This window comes from Copadichromis virginalis, linkage group LG14, assembly GCF_057382275.1.
Source record: "Copadichromis virginalis isolate Kocher_CV1m ecotype Utaka linkage group LG14, C_Virginalis_male_GT1.1, whole genome shotgun sequence".
Taxonomy (NCBI): Eukaryota; Metazoa; Chordata; class Actinopteri; order Cichliformes; family Cichlidae; genus Copadichromis; species Copadichromis virginalis.
The window spans coordinates 22,081,681-22,101,157 of record NC_140631.1 but is presented as its reverse complement, the minus strand read 5'-3'; the positions used below and the strand labels follow the sequence as shown (position 1 = coordinate 22,101,157).

At 40.1% G+C, this 19,477-nt stretch overlaps 1 long non-coding RNA gene across 1 annotated transcript in view; it reads left to right on the top strand.

Moving 5' to 3' along the window:
- The first annotated feature begins 9,599 nt into the window (after positions 1 to 9,599).
- The window catches only part of LOC146693915 (uncharacterized), a 340,133-nt gene continuing 330,255 nt past the window's right edge, over positions 9,600 to 19,477 (top strand). The window contains exon 1 of the long non-coding RNA XR_014914836.1: positions 9,600 to 9,709. This is a non-coding gene — a long non-coding RNA (uncharacterized LOC146693915). The remainder of the gene's footprint in view (positions 9,710 to 19,477) is intronic.

Sequence of the window (19,477 nt, the reverse complement as noted above, 5' to 3'; positions counted from 1 at the left end):
CCCTCCGAGGAGGAGGCAGGTCCTGATGCCAAGGAACTGGCTCAAGAGGTAGCTGAGCCTGCTCCTGAACCCGCAGCCCCCCCCCCCCCGCTCCTCACGCGGGAGGCCCTTATGATTGCTCAGAAAGAGGACCTGTCATTAGCCAAATGTTTTGCTGCCGTAGATGAGAGTGATGGTCCGACAGGAGACAGGAAGCAGACATTTTTTGTTTGTGATGGATTGTTAATGCGCAGGTGGACCTCAAAGCCAGGGGAGGACTGTAGTGTGGTCCAACAGATAGTGGTCCCGGCTAGTTTGCGTCAGCATGTGTTACAATTAGCCCATGATCATTCATGGTCAGGACATTTGGGGATAACTAAAGCATATGACCATATTCTGCAGCACTTCTTCTGGCCGGCAGATGTTGCAAGGTATTGTAATACCTGTCACACGTGTCAACTAGTGGGCAAACCAAACTGTGCCCCCGCCCCACTATGTCCAATACCTGCTGTTGGTGAGCCATTTGAACACGTTTTGGTCGATTGTGTTGGTTCGTTGCCAAGAACACGGGCAGGTAATCAGTTTTTATTGACCATAATGTGCTTATCCACGTGGTTCCCTGAAGCAATTCCTCTGCGGAGGATCACCACTGCAAACATTACTAAGGCACTAATCAAATTTTTTACTACCTTTGGTCTCCCAAAAACAGTACAAACAGACCAGGGAACTAACTTCTATCCCGAGCATTTAAACTGACTTTAATCTCCCTTGGCATTTCTCATTCTGTGTCCAGTGCTTATCACCCAGAGTTGTAAAAAAAAAAAAATGTTTATCATTAGAGAAAAAATTACCAGTAATCATCCCACAGATGTAATATTATCTACAGCTACTCTTAGTACCATTGATGTTAAGTTAGACTCTTTTTCTCTAATTGATCTTTCTGAGTTAACTTCAATAATTACTTCCTCCAAGCCATCAACGTGTCTTTTAGACCCCATTCCTACAAAACTGCTCAAAGAAGTCCTGCCATTAATTAATTCTTCGATCTTAAATATGATCAACCTATCTCTAATAATCAGCTATGTACCACAGGCCTTCAAGCTAGCTGTAGTTAAACCTTTACTCAAAAAGCCATCTCTAGACCCAGCAGTCTTAGCTAATTATAGGCCAATCTCCAACCTTCCTTTCATATCAAAAATCCTTGAAAGAGTAGTTGTCAAACAGCTAACAGATCATCTGCAGAGGAATGGTTTATTTGAAGAGTTTCAGTCAGGTTTCAGAGCTCATCACAGCACAGAAACAGCTTTAGTGAAGGTTACAAATGATCTTCTTATGGCCTCTGACAGTGGACTCATCTCTGTGCTTGTCCTGCTAGACCTTAGTGCAGCATTCGATACTGTCGACCATAATATCCTATTAGAGCGATCAGAACATGCTGTAGGTATTACAGGTACTGCACTGCAGTGGTTTGTATCATATCTATCTAATAGACTCCAATTTGTTCATGTAAATGGAGAGTCCTCTTCACACACTGAGGTTAATTATGGAGTTCCACAGGGTTCAGTGCTAGGACCAATTCTGTTTACATTATACATGCTTCCCTTAGGCAGTATCATTAGAAGACATAGCATACATTTTCACTGCTATGCAGATGACACCCAGCTCTATCTGTCCATGAAGCCAGATAACACACACCAATTAGTTAAACTGCAGGAATGTCTTAAAGACATAAAGACCTGGATGGCCGCTAACTTTCTGCTTCTTAATTCAGATAAAACTGAGGTTATTGTACTCGGGCCTGAAAAGCTTAGAAATATGGTATCTAACCAGATTCTTACTCTGGATGGCATTACCTTGGCCTCCAGTAACGCTGTGAGGAACCTTGGAGTCATTTTTGACCAGGACATGTCCTTCAATGCACATATTAATTAATATGTAAGACTGCGTTGCTGCCGGGGATTCCCATGATGCATTGAGTTTTTCCTTTCCAGTCACCTTTCTCACTCACTATGTATTAATAGCACTCTCTGCATTGAATCATATCTGTTATTAACCTCTGTCTCTCTTCCACAGCATGTCTTTTATCCTGTCTTCCTTCTCTCACCCCAACCGGTCGCAGCAGATTGCCGCCCCTCCCTGAGCCTGGTTCTGCCGGAGGTTTCTTCCTGTTAAAAGGGAGTTTTTCCTTCCCACTGTTGCCAAAGTGCTTGCTCATAGGGGGTCATATGATTGTTGGGTTTTTTTTCTCTGTATCTATGAAGCGCCTTGAGGCGACTTATGTTGTGATTTGGCGCTATATAAATAAAATTGAATTGAATTGAATTGAAAGTTGTAGGGTGCACGTGAGCGTTGGCACCAAACACTTAAGGCCATGCTGAAAAAGTACTGCCACGACTCGGGCAGAAGTTGGGATGAGGGTGTCCCCTTTGTGGTGTTTGCGATATGCGATGCTAAGCAGGAGTCCGTGGGGTTCAGCCCAGCTACCCTTGTGTTTGGCCGTGATGTGCGGTGCCCACTAAAGGTGTTGAAAGAGAGGTTCCTTAGCGGGGGTGTCCCAAAAACTAACGTGGCAGATTTTGTGAAGACGTGTAGGGATCGCAGGTAACGTGCTACCTCATTAGCAAAAGAGGCCCTGTGTGCATCCCAGGCAAGCATGAAGAAATGGTATGACAGAAAGGCTGTGAAAAGACATTTTCAAACTGGAGACAAAGTTTTAGTTTTTCTACCGGTTCTCGGTTCTGCCCTTTCAGCCCGTTTTGCGGGACTATATGTTATAGTAAGGAAGGTGTCTGAAACAAATTATGTCCTCAGTACCCCAGAACGCAGGAGGAAAACTCGCCTGTGCCACATTAACATGTTGAAACCCTACTATGATAGAGAAGTCCATGAGATTGTTGCCAGCACAGCAACCTACAGTTCTCAAAGGAGCTTGCAAAGAAAAGCGTCTGGAATTCTTTAAGTTGCTTGAAGACGTTTCACCTCTCATCTGAGAAGCTTCTTCAGTTCTAAGGTCAAATGGTGGAGAGTCCCAGATATAAACCTAGTGGGAGTTTCCCCCCACGGAGGGACAAAAGGACCCCCTGATGATCCTCTAATCGCCTGAGCCAAGGTGTGAAACTGGGTGTGGGTCCCATCAGCCAGAGTTTCGGGTGTGTTAACACACCCGAAACTCTGGCTGATGGGGACCTGGGATGGGGACCTGGGAAAGCAGGTGGGTTTTGGGCAGGTTTGCCCGGTGGAGGCGAAAGTCGAGGCTGTCCTCAGCTACCCGGCCACAACCACTAGGAGGGAGCTAAAGCGGTTCTTGGGCATGACTGCAAACTATCGCTGTTTTTGCAAGAACTTTGCAGTAGTTGTGGCCCCTTTGACGAAGCTATGTAGCCCCAAAATCCCTTTTGAGTGGTCAGGGGAATGCCAGCATGCATTTGAGTCTGCAAAATCTCTCCTTTGCAGCGCCCCGGTTCTGGCAGCCCCCAAATTCTCTCAGCCTTTTAAACTGGAAGTTGACGCCAGTGCCACCAGAGCTGGTGCAGTGCTGTTACAGGATGACGCAGAGGATGTGTGTCACCCAGTCTGCTACTATTCTGTAAAGTTCAAGCGCCATCAGCTAAACTATTCCACCATAGAGAAAGAAGCTCTAGTGCTTCTTCTTCGTCTTCTTCAGTCAAGTTTAACGGCAGCTTGCATCTAAGCTCTAGTGCTGCTCTCCTCCTCCGTCTTTATTGCCCCTCCCCTGTTTCTCTCTGTCCCTGCCTTCTCCTTTAGAACACACCTGCTGCTCATCTGCCCTCGTTTACCACCAATTACCCTCCAGAGGTGATATAAGCTGGAGGAGAGCAGTGTGGGTGTGGGGTGCTGGTCAGTGTGTGAGTCTGGTCTAGGTGTGGAAAAGGCTTGCTGTGTGTGTGACCAGCCCCACCGTGCGTGGCTTGTTGTGAGTAGGTCAACTGGGCAGTGGTTTTGCTTAAGTGACGGTGGCCTCCATTTCTTGGTTTGGCCTGCCTGGTTATTGCTAATAGCAGCGTTGCTGTCTTTTTCTGTTGAATCCTTGTTGTTTTCTTAGTTGAAGTTACTGCTTATATGATTATTGGGTTAATTAATTATAATAAAGATTTATTTTCTGTTAAACTCCTCTGCCTGGTGTCCTTTTCATTTCAACCCGGATCCAACTGTTACTATCTCCCACCCCCTTCGCGTAGCTGTCATGTGGGGACGTAACTTTAGCATAATTACTGTTTACCTTTTCCTTTGCTAAGACAGACTTAGCAGACCTTACAGGGAGTGAGAAAAGCGATCCCATTAATTGATCAGGGGCTCTCCTAGGAAACAAATTACACAAGAATAATGAGACCCAAGAGATGTGAAATCTGCAATCTTTAGGTGAGGAACAAGCTTTACAGCGAAAGACTCATTTCTTCCACCTCTAAATATCTATTATCTGTCTCTCCTCAGTGTGCGTGTTGGTTTGTTTGAGTGTGTGTATTCATCAGTCACAGCTGTGCTGACTGAGCTTCAGGCTTTGAAGACTCATGAGTGATAAGTAATTTGGAACGGGGGCAAACACTAAAAAAACACCACAAAACTGCAACTGCAAAGTAATGAGAGAAAAACAGCATTACCGATGAGCGTCACGTCCCCCTATAATTCCTGCGACAGCTCACTGCATTATTAAACCAAATGTGCTAAATAGCATTAGAAATTTGAACCTTTTAAGTTTTCTTTCCGTAACCCTTCTGATAACGCTTTATTATCAGCTAACAGTGTCGTTATGTAAGTTCGAATACGAAATAGCCTTCTCAATTAAACACTCTTTTCAAAATGACAACATTGCAATTTTACAGATTGGAAATTTAAACATGAAACAGCTTTAAACATTTAAATGTTAAACATATACATTAACAATACATTAAAATCCTGTACTGTTGCACAGGGTTCTGTAAGGTCAAACCAAGGAAAACTGTTGTTTTATGACATTTTTAAACTTTGAAACTGTACACAAAATGTGTATTTTTATGGGACAGTGGTGACAGAGTCCAAAGCTGACCTTTCAGAGGTCAGAGGGCGCTTTGACACAGACTCAATATCCTCACCTGCAACCACAAGCACCTGAAATATGACCAAACCATCTAAACATTAAGGGCTCATCATGTTAGCTAGATTAGCTGCCATTTAAGTGGGTTTGGGAAACACAGTTCCACACACTAAAGGTTTCCTACCACAGCTTTAAATACGCTGACTAATTTCCACTAAAGAAATTGTTTTTGTTTTCCGTTTAAAGTATTCATTGAAGTTGAATTTTGGAGAGTAGGTCGGGGGAATTCTCTTATTAGGTAGCACTGAGGAAAGGGTTTAATGGTTGTAATGGTCATACACGGTTATGTAATAAATCCCAGCAGTTCCAAAATGTTCTGGTGAATTTTACTTTCAATAAAATATATTAAATCATAATGACTGTTATGTTTGTATGTCTTAGGTTAAATGTGATAATATATGTAAGAGTTTAAATAATGCACTCTCCCTGTATTGTGAAACAAGGCTTTGACTGAGGATTAATCATCAGTTTGGCTATTTACTCTCTTTAATTGATCTGTAGCTTAAAATTCAGCACAGACTCTTAGTATGAGGAAATTCTTGACCTAGGTAAACGCTGATCTGTACTCCATACTGTGGTTTGTGTGTTTTAAGAACAAGAAAAAAGAAAGGAACTCTGTGTGTTCCCCTATTGGTTTAGAGCCTCGTAGCAGTAAAAGTATCAACTCTTGATTTTATCTGGGGGAAAAGGACAGCAAAGACGCCCTGGGCCAGAAAAGGGCCTGTGAAGATAAACACCATAGGACCGACCTGATCATGAAGTTTCTAAAAGGTAATCAGTAAGTGTGTTCTAAGAAATATTTATTATTATTATTATTATTATTATTATTCTATTATTATTCTATTATTTAAATAGAAGTAGACAAAGTAGTAGTATTGAGATATTAACATCATGATCATAAGTTAGTAATGTTAAGGTTACATTTTCTGATTTTTACATACAGAATGTATAAGCTAATCTATGCTTTAATTACATGTACACCCAAATAACTATTGGTATATTAGCATTAAACACGAATGAGCTACTGTGTGACCCCTGTTAAGAACTGCATTTTATGTTAGAGTTTTAACAAATCAGTTCAACAATAGCGATTAGCTTACAATAATCTGTTTATTTCTCTTCTTGCTCCAAGTGGGAAATGTTCTGAAGTTTGAAAGTAGAATATGATGTAAATAACTTAGATCTTGTCAGACACACTGTAACTTGCACATTAAACAGCAACCTAAGTGCATTCAAAATGGCTTGGAGATAATAAACATGAACCTAAAAGTACATGACTCAGTGGGTATATTCCTTCCAGGCTGGGTGAATTTGTGAAGGAATTGTTACACTCAACAGGCAAGTAGGACATTATATTACTGTTTACATAAAACATCTTTTCTTGTTTCACTGACAATGGCTTGAGGCTCGCAGCCAGAGATGGGGTTCATGCTTGAACTGGCAAACTAACTAAAGGCTAAAATAGGAACACATCAAACAACGGACCAAGGCACTGAGGAGAGAGCATAAATGTTTGTGGTGCAGAGGGTAAGACAGAATGGTAACAGAGAAATCAGACACTTTATTATTAGATCACACTGGATTATACATTGGAGCTGTGGTCACAGCTATGCTGGAGACCACAGACTGGTGTGTATGAGACTGTTAGGGCATGTATTGGTGTGTGTGTGTGTGTGTGTGTGTGTGTGTGTGTGTGTGTGTGTGTGTGTGTGTGTGTGTGTGTAGAGGGCAGCACCCATATTAGTTAGCTCAGTGGCTGTCTCATGGGGTGCCCGAGGACACACTGTTAGTTTATATGGCTGGCTGAACATGGCTGCACACAACAGCACAGGTCTGCCAAAGCAGCTACTTAAAAAAAGCTCTACTATGTGGGTGATAACCTTATTTTCTGACTCCTAGTGCATTTAAGGTAACACAATTAGGATGCATCCTACAGACAAACCAGAAGAATAAACCAGAAAGAAAGAAACCCAGAGGACCTAAAGTTAACACAGTACCAAACCACCAAGCTGAATATGGCTGATAAAAAGTGAAACTTTAAATTCACAGCCAGACTAGATTTTTCATTTAGTTATTCCAAGTCATTTAAAGGAGCCTTACTAAATTGGAAAAAAGAATATGGAGGAGTTGCGGTGGCCCCTGACTTTCTTTTCAGATTTCCTATTACAAGGATAGATTTTAATCGAGTTATCCAGAAAACATCTCTGAGTATTTAGGAATGAACAGAAATAATGTAAAATTATTTTGTAAAAAAAAGCTAAATCATTTAAAAGCAAGGTATTAAATATGTAAATTAAATATGTAAATATGATGCATTTCTCACTTCTGTTCTTCATTCCAGCATTGGAAAAATGTCTGCAGTCCCTTCCAATTTTTTTCCAATTTCCATGGTCTAGTGAATCCTACAGATAGACTCTTCTTCTGCAAAATGTGTAGCCCCTCTTATTTTGCTGATTGCGTATGTCATGGGAAATTAAATTCTCAAAGATTGTATCATATCTTTCTTTTAACAGTTTCATCAGAAATTTGCAAAATGGTGCAACTTTATTTCTTTTATTTGATGGTTTAACTTCCTGATAAAAAGCCACTATGAATTGTGGGGTAATGGTTCAAGACGTCACCAGTTTGAATGACCAGCAATATCTTATTTGAGTTCATCAGTTAATTCACTCAGAAAATAATTTGCAGTCAAATGATTATTTACCCATGCACCAGGAGCTTTCTCACCCTTTTCCTCTGGGTGGAGTTGTGCTGCATCTAACACAGAAAATACTGTACAACTGCAATCTGTTATGCACAAATGGGCAAAGAAATTCAGCTTGCCCATGCAAATGTGTGTGTATTTTTTATTTTTGTCTTCAGTCAGTTATTTTGGTTCTAACATAACCTGACATTCTTCAGCTTTGCTGCTCAGAAATAACAATATCATTTCAGTGATCCTCCAGATTATTGTCTCTTGTCTAGCCTCAGCCAGCCTGGATACAATGTATTCTGAAAATCAATTCAGCTCATGCAGCATAAAAAAAAAAGCATGAGATCAGTGCTTGCAAGTCAGTGACGAGCTCAGACTCAAAATGAGCATTTTTTGAATATGGACTCATTTGCTTGTCTGAACCTCATGGTTTTCAATACTGAGTCAACAATTACTGCCTGGAGCATTAGACAGAAGTCCCACTTGTTTTTCCTATGGTGCTGAAGAGTATTCCCATTCTACACTACAAGCAATAATGAGTTTGAGGTGCATTGTTAAAAAGAAAGTGTGTGCATATGTGCGCGTGTGTTTGTACATTGAGAAGATTGTATGGTTGTCTGTAGGGACAGCAGATGGCCAGGATTCACCCTCCAGGCTCTACCCTCTCATTGGTCCACTTAGCAATCAGCCTGTCATGTTAAAACTGGTCTCAACTGAGAAACTGAACTGCATTCAGACACTGAAGATAAAGCCCAGCTACTGGACCAAGGCATGGCCACTTTCCAAATATAAATTTTTTACTCTCAGTATATTGTCTTCATTAGTTGCTGCACACTAACAGTTAGATTTTAAATCCCAATATGCAACATTTCAGTATTATATGACATGTTAGGTTAAATATAGATATTACATATATTTCATCTGTTTGAGTCTTGTGCTATTTTTGTTTAGAAGGACCCTGAAATACAGGGTGGGTCATTTATATGGATACACCGCAATAAAATAGTCACGGGAAAATGTTTAAATAGAGATTACTAACACATTTATATGTAAATATATATTAGCCACCTAGTTAAAAAATGTTTCTGCCATAGAACGACGGTTTGAAGTATACAGGGTGGGCCATTTATATGGATACACTGTTATAACATGGGAATGGTTGGTGATATCAAAGTCCTGTTTGTGGCACATTAGTATATGTGAGGGGGGAAACTCCTCAAGATGGGTGGTGACCAGTGCTGGTCAAGTTACTTGAAAAAAGTAATCAGTAACTAATTACTGATTACTTCCCCCAAAAAGTAATCCCGTTACTTTACTGATTACTTATTTTCAAAAGTAATTAATTACTTAGTTACTTAGTTACTTTTTAAAAACACGATTTACAACCTGAATAGGTGATAAAGCGATAGATCTTTCAGCCCAATTCTACTTTTTCTGCTTAATCCATCATACAAAATGTAATCAAATGGAAAAGTCTCTTTTTTTAACTTGTTTTATCAGTTTTAATCTTTTAACTTTATGCATCAAGCAAAAATTTAATTATATGCAACATTCTCTGACTTGAATAAATTAGTTTAACATTTAAACCTATTTTCTGCACATTCCAGCACATAAAATAAAAATATTTTTTGTGTTTACACTCAGTCTTTCAAATAAATGCAAGTAAAACACAGCAGAAAATAAATAAAGTCAAAGACTCAGCGGTCCTGTTGCTCTATTTTCACCTGTAAAGCAGGACTGCGGTAGGTGGAGGTTTACCCTGGTGCAGGTGTGCCGCGGTCAGTTGAAGAATCCGCGAGTTTCTCTGTGAATTTCCCATTACGTCATAGCGCACTCGGTGCTTGCTTGGAAGTTTAGGTTTTTTCGCTGTAAAAAGAAGTTTTCTTCCCACGCACGATGGACGCTAATGTTTTTGTCACTTTTTATGGAATCAAACTCAAAGTAAGGTCAGTACTTCCACGCTTTAAACGCTGCACGCTCATGCTCTCTCCCACAATCGATATGTGATCCATTGTTGATCTGCAGACAGCTGTTGTCACTAACGGCGCACTGTCGTGAGACATTCTCGCAAAAAATCACGCAGAAGATTTTGTTCAGTGATGAGGCAAACTTTTATGTGAATGGTGAAGTTAACAAACAAAGCCACCGCTATTGGTCTGACACTAACCCACATTGGATGGATCCCTCCAAGACTGTTGGAACAACAAAAGTGATGGTTTGGTGTGGTATATGGGGTACAACGATAGTGGGTCCATTCTTCATCAATGGAAACCTCAAGGCCACTGGATATTTGAAATTGCTACATGATGATGTGTTTCCCTCTTTGTGCACTGAAGCTGGCACGTTCCCTGAGTTTTTCCAGCAAGATGGTGCACCACCACATTATGGGTGCCAGGTCCGAGCATTCCTAGATGAACAGTTTCCTGGAAAGTGGATTGGTCGTCGTGGGCCAGTTGAATGGCCCCCAAGGTCTCCCGATCTGACCCCCTTAGACTTTTACCTTTGGGGTCATCTGAAGGCAATTGTCTATGGTGTGAAGAGACGTGATGTGCAGCACCTGAAACTACGGATACTGGATGCCTGTGCTGGCATTTCTCCTGCGGTGTTGCTATCAGTGTGTGAAGAGTGGGAGAAGAGGGTTGCATTGACAATCCAACACAATGGGCAGCACATTGAACACAGTTTATAAGTGGTCAGAAACTTGTAAATAGAAAGAATAAAGTTACGTTGAAACCAAGCACACCATTGTTTTTCTTGTGACATTAGCAATAAGTTTGATGTGTCACATGGCCCTCTTCCTATTGAAAAAACAAAAGTTGTATCCAAGATGGCCGACTTCTAAATGGCCACCATGGTCACCACCCATCTTGAGGAGTTTCCCCCCTCACATATACTAATGTGCCACAAACAGGACTTTGATATCACCAACCATTCCCATGTTATAACAGTGTATCCATATAAATGGCCCACCCTGTATACTTCAAACCGTCGTTCTATGGCAGAAACATTTTTTAACTAGGTGGCTAATATATATTTACATATAAATGTGTTAGTAATGTCTATTTAAACACTTTCCCGTGACTATTTTCATGTTGGCTTGAAATAAAATATCTAACTATGTTGGTACTGCAGCTTACTACAACGTACTGCAACTTCTGCCTAAAAAGTGAAATGGAAATGGTGGACCGTCATGTCTATTACACTCTTGCCATGATACTGGGTTGGACAAGCAGTGTTTCCTTTGCATGCTGTGATGGGCACAGCAATGCTACTTTTGCATTGTAATATCTTTATCTTTGTAATATTTGTAATATCTTTTTTTTAGATTTTGCCCCAATTCCACCTGCACCTACATTTTACTTTTACCTGCTGATCCAATATCATTTTTATTTTCTCTTACTGCTGGATTAGGTTTGGGTTAAACATCAACCACTACACAAACAGCTAGATATAATTAAGTCACCTAAAGAAAAAAAAATACATAAATTAATGAATTAATTGGCTCATCAATCAATCAATCAATCAATCTTTATTTATAAAGCACTTTTCATACAGAAAAAATGTAGCACAAAGTGCTTTACATAGTTAAAAGCAGCCCACCCCACCCTCCAACTCACTCCCCACACTCTCAATACACATATATCCCCCCACCCACACACACATACACACACGCGCACACTTAAAGAGTAAAAATTGGGCTGGGCTCGCATGAGCCAAGTGAGGAAACATTATAACAGAGAGCCGTCTGCACCGGGAGCCGGTCACAGACCGCAGCCTCCGGGCTGGGCACACAGCCGGAGGGAGGCAAAGGAGCCCCCCAACCAGGCTGAGAGGACCCCAGAGACCCAGCAGCCACGGTCAATAACAGCCCCGGTGCAGAGAGCGCCCTCCGAGGAAACAATCATGAGCTGCTTTTGGCATTTTGGCATATTACTATGTTCACACATTGTTCTGCATAGTTTCCTTGCCACAGTCCACCCACTGCGTGAAGTGATGTCTTTTATATGTGAATTTTGGAGGTACAATTTTGGTCTACTGAAGGGGTTGTTTTATAATGCCAGACCTTTCTTTCGATGTCTACTGAACATCTAGTGCTGTCATCCGTAGGACCTCCATGTACAGGCTATTTATGGTCCAAATGTGGTTGTTTTTTCAATGTCAAACTCATATATAGATCTTGTTTTTATAATGCAACTTCTCTCAGTCCTGCTACCGATCACAATCACATTCACTTCCTTTTACAAATCTCTTCACAATAAAGCAGGATACTTGCAAAGTACACCAGCCAATGCTATTTAAAAATTTCACAATACATGTGCTTGAAAGCAAATATGTTGATTAATTGAAATAAATAAACCAGTTAAAGAAATCTGGAAAATGTAGAATAACAGAAAACCCCCCACATGTACTGAATAAATCAATAGGCTAACACATAATCAATCATGCTAGTGTATATATAATCTGTATTTATATGTGTCATTTGGATAACAACAATGTTGATATTTGTAAACACAAAAATATTATATTTATTAATCATGTAAAATTCCCGCAGCATGTCCACATGATGTTTAAAAAAATGTAGCCAGTCCAAAGTTCAAATGTTGAACATCATAATGATGTCCAAGTCGGGTCGTGGTTGGACACCCAAATTGTGGACCTAGTTTGGAAGTCATATAGATGTCCACAATTGGTCATGGACCAACAGACCCAATATAGACAAGTTCTGCACGTCTATCCAATGTCGAATGTTTAGTGGGTTACAGCAGATTTCCATCAAACCAAAGGTTTGCCTCATTCTGTGTCTCAGCTCACACTTGAAATACAAACTAAATTATTAAATGTGACAGGAAATAAAGGTGCAAGTCTCAATGATCTAAGTAGGCTAGCACTAAAATGTTCTTATGTGCTATAAAAGGTGGAGATAAACCCACAAACTGATATGAAAGCAGCTGGTGTGTGAGCACAAAAGTGAAGACTTTTTGGTTTATACTTTATACTCTTTGCCAGACATAAAACTTGAATTGTTCAAAAACAACGACAGGAAAAAAAAATCAGTTTATTAAAATGTAGGTTTTATTATTATAGGTAGTCCATTGATTCCATTGATTACACAATGAACAGGGCAAGAAACAGTAACATAATTAAACAGGTTATAGGTTATAGCCTCCAGTTATAATGTTGCAGAAAGAGTTTGATGTGCTACTTGAGGTCAGGGGAAAATGCAGTGAGGGGTTTGCAAGAAAAGACATACTAATCATAATCTGTGTAAGCGTAAATGTGCAAGTGAGAAGTTCAGAGAGTTCTCATGTGAGTTGCTTATGCATCTTTAAATGAATTTTCTTCACCGCATGTGAAAGATTGATGTAACCACCATGAAATCATTCATTGGTTCGTGAAGTTCCATTTTAAAGCCTTGGTTTTAGCTTTCTGGTTGCCAACACATACATTTTCCTTGGCCATAAGTGACCATGTTTGGATGAGAGGGTGGCGTAATACAGCTAAGGCTAGCAAGCTTGGTTAGCAAGGTGCATCCATAGACTGTATGGGTGCATAACACATACACAGATACTTGCAAAGTAGTGCATAGTACAACAAAATGCTAGAATATCGCTCACTTAAATTGCAGCGTGGATTTCTTTGACAGCTGTTAGTAATCAACTTCTCAATAAGCCATGTTATTTGTCAGATAGTTGCATTAAAAATATTCCAAAAGGCACCAACACCACATATACTTTGAGAGGTACTTTTCTGTGGCTAGCAGAGGTGAAGCTTAGCATACAGCTACAGGATACAGCAGCAAGTGTCTGCACACACCTGCCAATCGAAGTGGCTGTGCCACTAATAAGCCTTTAAGCCTTAATACAATTTAAAACAGGTAAATTATATATTTTTAAAAAATAACCCCTATGCAATTACTTTTTTAAAGAGAAGGGTTTTTTAAATCCCACAATTCAGACATGGTCATTTCTGTTGTAAATTTGGTCATTTTACCATGGGACTCCCTGGAGATTAACTCAGTTTTGGAGCTAGTCTGTGGTGGCCACTTATTATCCAGTATTTAGTATAGGCTGTGGGCACACTTGTCTGAACCCTGTACAATTTATAAAAATAGACTGTGGTCAACAGAACCATCTACACTGAGTTTCATTCCAAACATTTTCTTGTATAGTGATTGTGACTTTTGGATTTACTTGACAACAAACCAAACAAAACACTCAATGTCAAATTGCTACTAAACCTAAGAGCTTACATACACAGTGTAACAAGTAATCATATGCAGAAATTATAAAATATCAAGGTTTTCCACACAAGCCAACAGAAATCTCAGAAAGTTAAGAGAGCACTCAGAGTCGCTGGTCATTCATTTTGGGAAATAAATGGTTCCTGTGCTCTATGAAATGACAGCAGGGACTCACGTGTTACTATGTCTTCTCTGGTGTCAGCTTGTTGGTGGAGAAAAGAATGATGAGGATAAAGTGTAGATTCGAGCCAGTCCTCCCTGCTTGCTTGTCAGCTTCATTTTGCTTTGCTCCTCCAATACAGTCACAGCTCTTAAACCTAAAATTATATCCATAATGACATGCAGCTCCATTGAACAGGTTGTAACCAAATCCCGGGGAGTTTTTTGTGCCTTTCCGAGTTTCAAGATAGATGGTGAAGCTTTGTAGAGAGATTTGATGTCCTCTTTTTTCTGACAAGCCATGCTGTTTCTCACCAGTTTGTTTATCACTGTTGTAGTCCTTTGTGTCGCACTGCAAAAGTACACAGTCTTGATTTGTGTGACATTGTCTCTTTTTCATGCTTTGCACTCTGTGTTGCTGCTCTGTGCCTGGTTTCCATATCCAATCACAGAAACATGGCAACACAACACAGACGATCATTTTGTGGCCCCAATTATGCACAGAGGGATCTTTGCTGATGTACAAAGCTTCTGCAAAGGCTAAAACGTCATCCAGTTTCATGTCTTTGTGTTTTTAATATCGGTAATCGTGTGGAATGAACAGAAACACTTCAATGAGTTATATTGGTCAAAGCGTTATAAAGAGTATTTCAATACAGCAATATAAGCTTAAGTAAACATCTCGTGATTCACACATGTGTAAGAGTACTGTATAAAAAACCAACTGTAGAGCAAATATTTTCACATTTTGTATTTCCATTACAAACTAGAATGAGATGCAATCTCCATATGCGATATAAACCATGTCACAGTTTACCAATTTAGACAAGTGCAATAAAATAACCTCCTTAATGCAAGATGTGATCATTGTAGTAAGTTAGAGGAATGTGATCATAGATAAACAGCACTGTATTCTGACAGAAAAACTGTGATGTATCAGATAGAAGTGTATATATAGACAAAGACTAGAAGCAGGAGGTTAAGGACAATGCCAATGACTCCTAGCACAGCCAGGAATCTTTCTTCTGGTGTGCTCAGGTATGGACACGTCAGGTCCATGTAAAACTTTTTCAAGAAATCTGTTAATTAATAAAAGTGGTATTTCACTGGACGCTTGGATTATTTGTGTGTTAGTATCGATGTTCTGTTCAAGTAGATTTATGGGTGTTGGGAGCAGATAGGCTAAAGGATCCCGCTGTTGATAATGATAATAATTAGTTTAACAATCTTGGTCCCAAGTAATAGTTTTAGGAGCATATACCTTTCTTATCAACTCATTTGTTCTGGTTGAATCAAAAGTGTCTTGTTTTTGTGACCTTTTAGATAAATGGCAGTGTTTTGGTTTTTTTTTAAGTTTGCACAAAAGTGTGGAAGGAACATGGCTTTCAAATTTGAACACCATTAAATCGAAGACAATCATGACCTCCTCTCCTGCTGTCTGAGACATCCCATAAATGTTAGCCCACAGTCATGGAGCAATATAAATACAAGTATATCACTGTTGCCATAATGGACACACTGTGGGGAAAGAAATGACACAGTTAATATGAACAGTACAGGAACGTCCAGGCAATTCCACATGAAGCTCCTCCTCTGTGACTGCAGGCAGTCTTTAGCTAGCAGAGCAGAGCTGTCTTAAGGAGTAAACAGTGTAGATGCAGGTGTAGATAAAAATAGTTACAATCCAGCTGATCAAACTGCCAACAATCCTCATAAGTCAGCGCTTACGTCAAATAATCAAACCCTCTTAGTATAGAAATACTTAAAGAGAGGGATGGCAGTGTTGGTAAAAGTATTGTGCCAGCATCTCCATGCTCAAGTCCAGCAGAAAGCCTTAGGTGACGGAGGTGTAGATGTAGACAAATATGACCACTAAAAGATTGAGAATGGTCCCAATGATGCCCAGCACTGCTAAGATTCGCTCTTCACGGTCATTCGTGGAGTCATCCTCTCTTGCGTGAGCGCTGCAGACATAGCGGCTGCCCGGGACCATTGTTACCATCACAGAACCCCACCCCCACAGGGCGTGACGCCTAGCAACAGACACAGTGAAGAAGAATTAAGAGACAGCAACAAAGCTGAAAGGAGAAGAGGAAGAAACAGGTTCATTACTTCTAACACAGAATTGCTGAAAACTGTTCCTCTCTTTCCCCATCACAACACAAACACATTCATTTTTCCTGCATTCTTTTGATATTTACTATTTCTTGCATTTGCTAAACACTTGGTGAAATTTGACAAATAAGACACAACAGTTGGGTCAAGCATCTCACCTCAATGTCAAAATTAAACTTCGACTATATCTAACATTACAGATACACAAAGAAACCCTACAGAAAGAGAAATAATAAGCGTGCACAGCAATAAATACAATAAAATATTAATATTTACAAAAAATGCAGTGATTTGGTAAAATAAAAAACACTACGTGTGATGTATGTAGTGGACAGTTACAAGCAACCTGCTGTTTGTTAAGCTCTAGCTGATCTGGCTTGATCTAGCTAACTTGTGTATCCTTGTGTATCTTGTGTGTGCTGTATCCAACCCTTACATGACCCCACTTCATTGTCTTTGCATGTTTATATCCTTACCCTACTCCTCCCTCCTCCACCTAATTCATCTCTCATTCTCATCACTTCAGTGTTCAAAGTACCAGAGAAAAACTAATTAAATTAAAGCTGCAAGCAGCGTTAAGAGGGCCCTCGCACACCGCGCGTTCAGCCACGCCCAACACCTACACCCAGCACATCCGATCTGATGTCACATTGATGGAAATCATGTGTAGAACCACAAGCTAAAATTTCATCTCGTTCGATGATGATTATAGTCGTCCCATTAGGTGGCGTTCTAACCATGACTGACAAATGGCATATCGAACATTTACGAGCTCGACTCTCGACTCATGGCTGCCACGTTTGGGAGAGATTGGACATTGTGCTTTTGAGTGACAGCAGATTGCTACTTTCTGGCTAGTGAGTGAACCTCCATGTGGCACCATGACCACCCCGTTTCGCCAAACATTAAAAGCTTTACAATTCATTATCACAAAGGTCTATAGACTCCATGCACCAGAGATCACGTCATTTTGATGAAATCATGAGGAGGAGTTTGTCAAAGTATGAGGCCTGAAAAGAGGGGAAAATGTTGCCAAAATTACACATTAATTTTAAAATGGCTGACTTCCTGTTGGATTTAGGATATTGCTTGAAAAGACTTTTTTGTACATCTTGATATCTTCCATAAGCTTACCAGGTTTCAACCTCATGGATGAAACACAGCAGGGGCTGATGTTTTGAAATTTTGTAGGGGGCGCTGTGGAGCCATTTCACAATATTCCATGAAAATATAACAACAAAGCCTTTATCACACTGGAGGTGTGGGCCAAACTCCAAGAGTTTTTGCACTTTCCAAGCCCCTCAAAAGCCACTTCATCTTTCATGGTGAACCGCCTTGCCACCAGGGTGCGCCGTTCAGTTTAAACTCACAATTTTCTTACTGAAGCATCATGAGGGACTAATGTTAATATTTACCACTTTTGAGGTGGACCTGATGAACCTGTGAAAATCAGTTTATCAAAGTGAAAGACATGACATTTCCTGTTCCCACTAGGTGGCGCTCTGCATATTCCTAACAATGGGCATATCAATCTATTCAGGGCAGGTCTGACATCATGCCTGTAAAGTCTGATACTGATCAGACTGGTTTTCTTTGAGTTATACTAATTTGTTTCTTCATGGCAAGACGTCAAAGTTCGCCATGCTTTCGGGGTCACACCCTTTCGTGAAAACTCACACTTTTCAATGTAACCCAAGACCAACTCCTTAAGGCTTTCCTGGAGAAATTTGAGTCTGCAGACGTCACCCATCACTATACTGTACCCCAAAGTGTAAAACATGACATTTCCTGTTCCCACTAGGTGGCGCTGTCATTGATATCAAATGTGGCAGTTGAAATTTTTTCAGGGGTGGATCCTTATTATATGTTGGCTCTTTGGTCCAGATCAGACAATGTATAACTGAATGAGAGGCAATAAGATTTTCATGGTGAATGATCAAAATTCGCCGTGCCGCCACGGTCACACCGTATCCTGAAAACTCAAAAGCTCTAAAATTTAATATGGCCCAGGTGTGTAGTTGACACTGACCAAATATGAAGCTTATACGATCAAATCCCAAGGAGGAGTTCGCAAAAGTACGAGGCCTGGAAATGGAAAAATTAGAGCCAAAATGGCACCTTCAATCCAAAATGGCGGACTTCCTGTTGGGTTTGCATCAGTGGTCCCACTGACTTTTTTGTTCGCCTCAGCATGATACACGTGTGAGCCAAATTTCATACATGTAGCTCAAACTATGTGTTCGTAGGGCTGTGTTCTTACTGTAATACCAGTTCTGATTTTCCTAAATCGTGCCTACATACCATACCACAATAATTTAAAAGACTAAAACAAAAACTGAAACTAATTAAAACTAAACTAAACATTTTCAAACAAAGAAAACTAAACTGAAGTGAGAAAATCTAATTTGGAAACTAAGTGAAACTAAACTTAATTAAAACACAAAAAGTCGAAATAAAATGAAAATAAAAAGCTAATTAGAAAGTACAAAACTATAATAATTCTGTCAATATATAATAGTAACATTAATACAAACCACAGTACCCCATACTACTGGCTGACTCATGCATTATTGACATTACACAATTTGTAGAAATGAGTGAGCACAGCTCCACTCGGTGCCTGCAGACTGCCCGTGCAGTACCAGGCTCAGACCTCTCTGTGAGGAGCTCTTCTTCAACTCCAAGAGAGAAAACGCATATTTAGCACAACAGCTCAACACCAGCGACAGAGATGGAAAGAATGATTCCAGCGCTGTCTCCAAAACAGCAACAGGCAGCTGTCACTCAGAGAAAAATCAGCAAGTATGTTGCTTTGACATACAGTAGACCCCATGTCCTGTAGTGAACAATATAAATAAGTGTGGACAGTACAGTCATCATGTGTGCGAAATTTGCTATTTGTTCATTGGCTATGTGCTGATAAATTTTTGGTAATGCAAAAATACTATTCTCTGTACGAGACATGGCACTCGTGGTATCCAAAACTAAAACACCTTCAGAAATTTAGAAATCCTGATAACTGTAAAGGCTTCACAAATGTTTTATTGCCACTGAATCGATGTACCCCAATCTCGTCATTTCTTAAATATTCCTAAAGCAATTTCATATAAGCATCTTTTCTTCTAGCTGGTTCCAATATTTCAATTAAATCTTTTGTCAAAATTCTTCAAAATCCACAGTCTGTAAAATTCATTACATT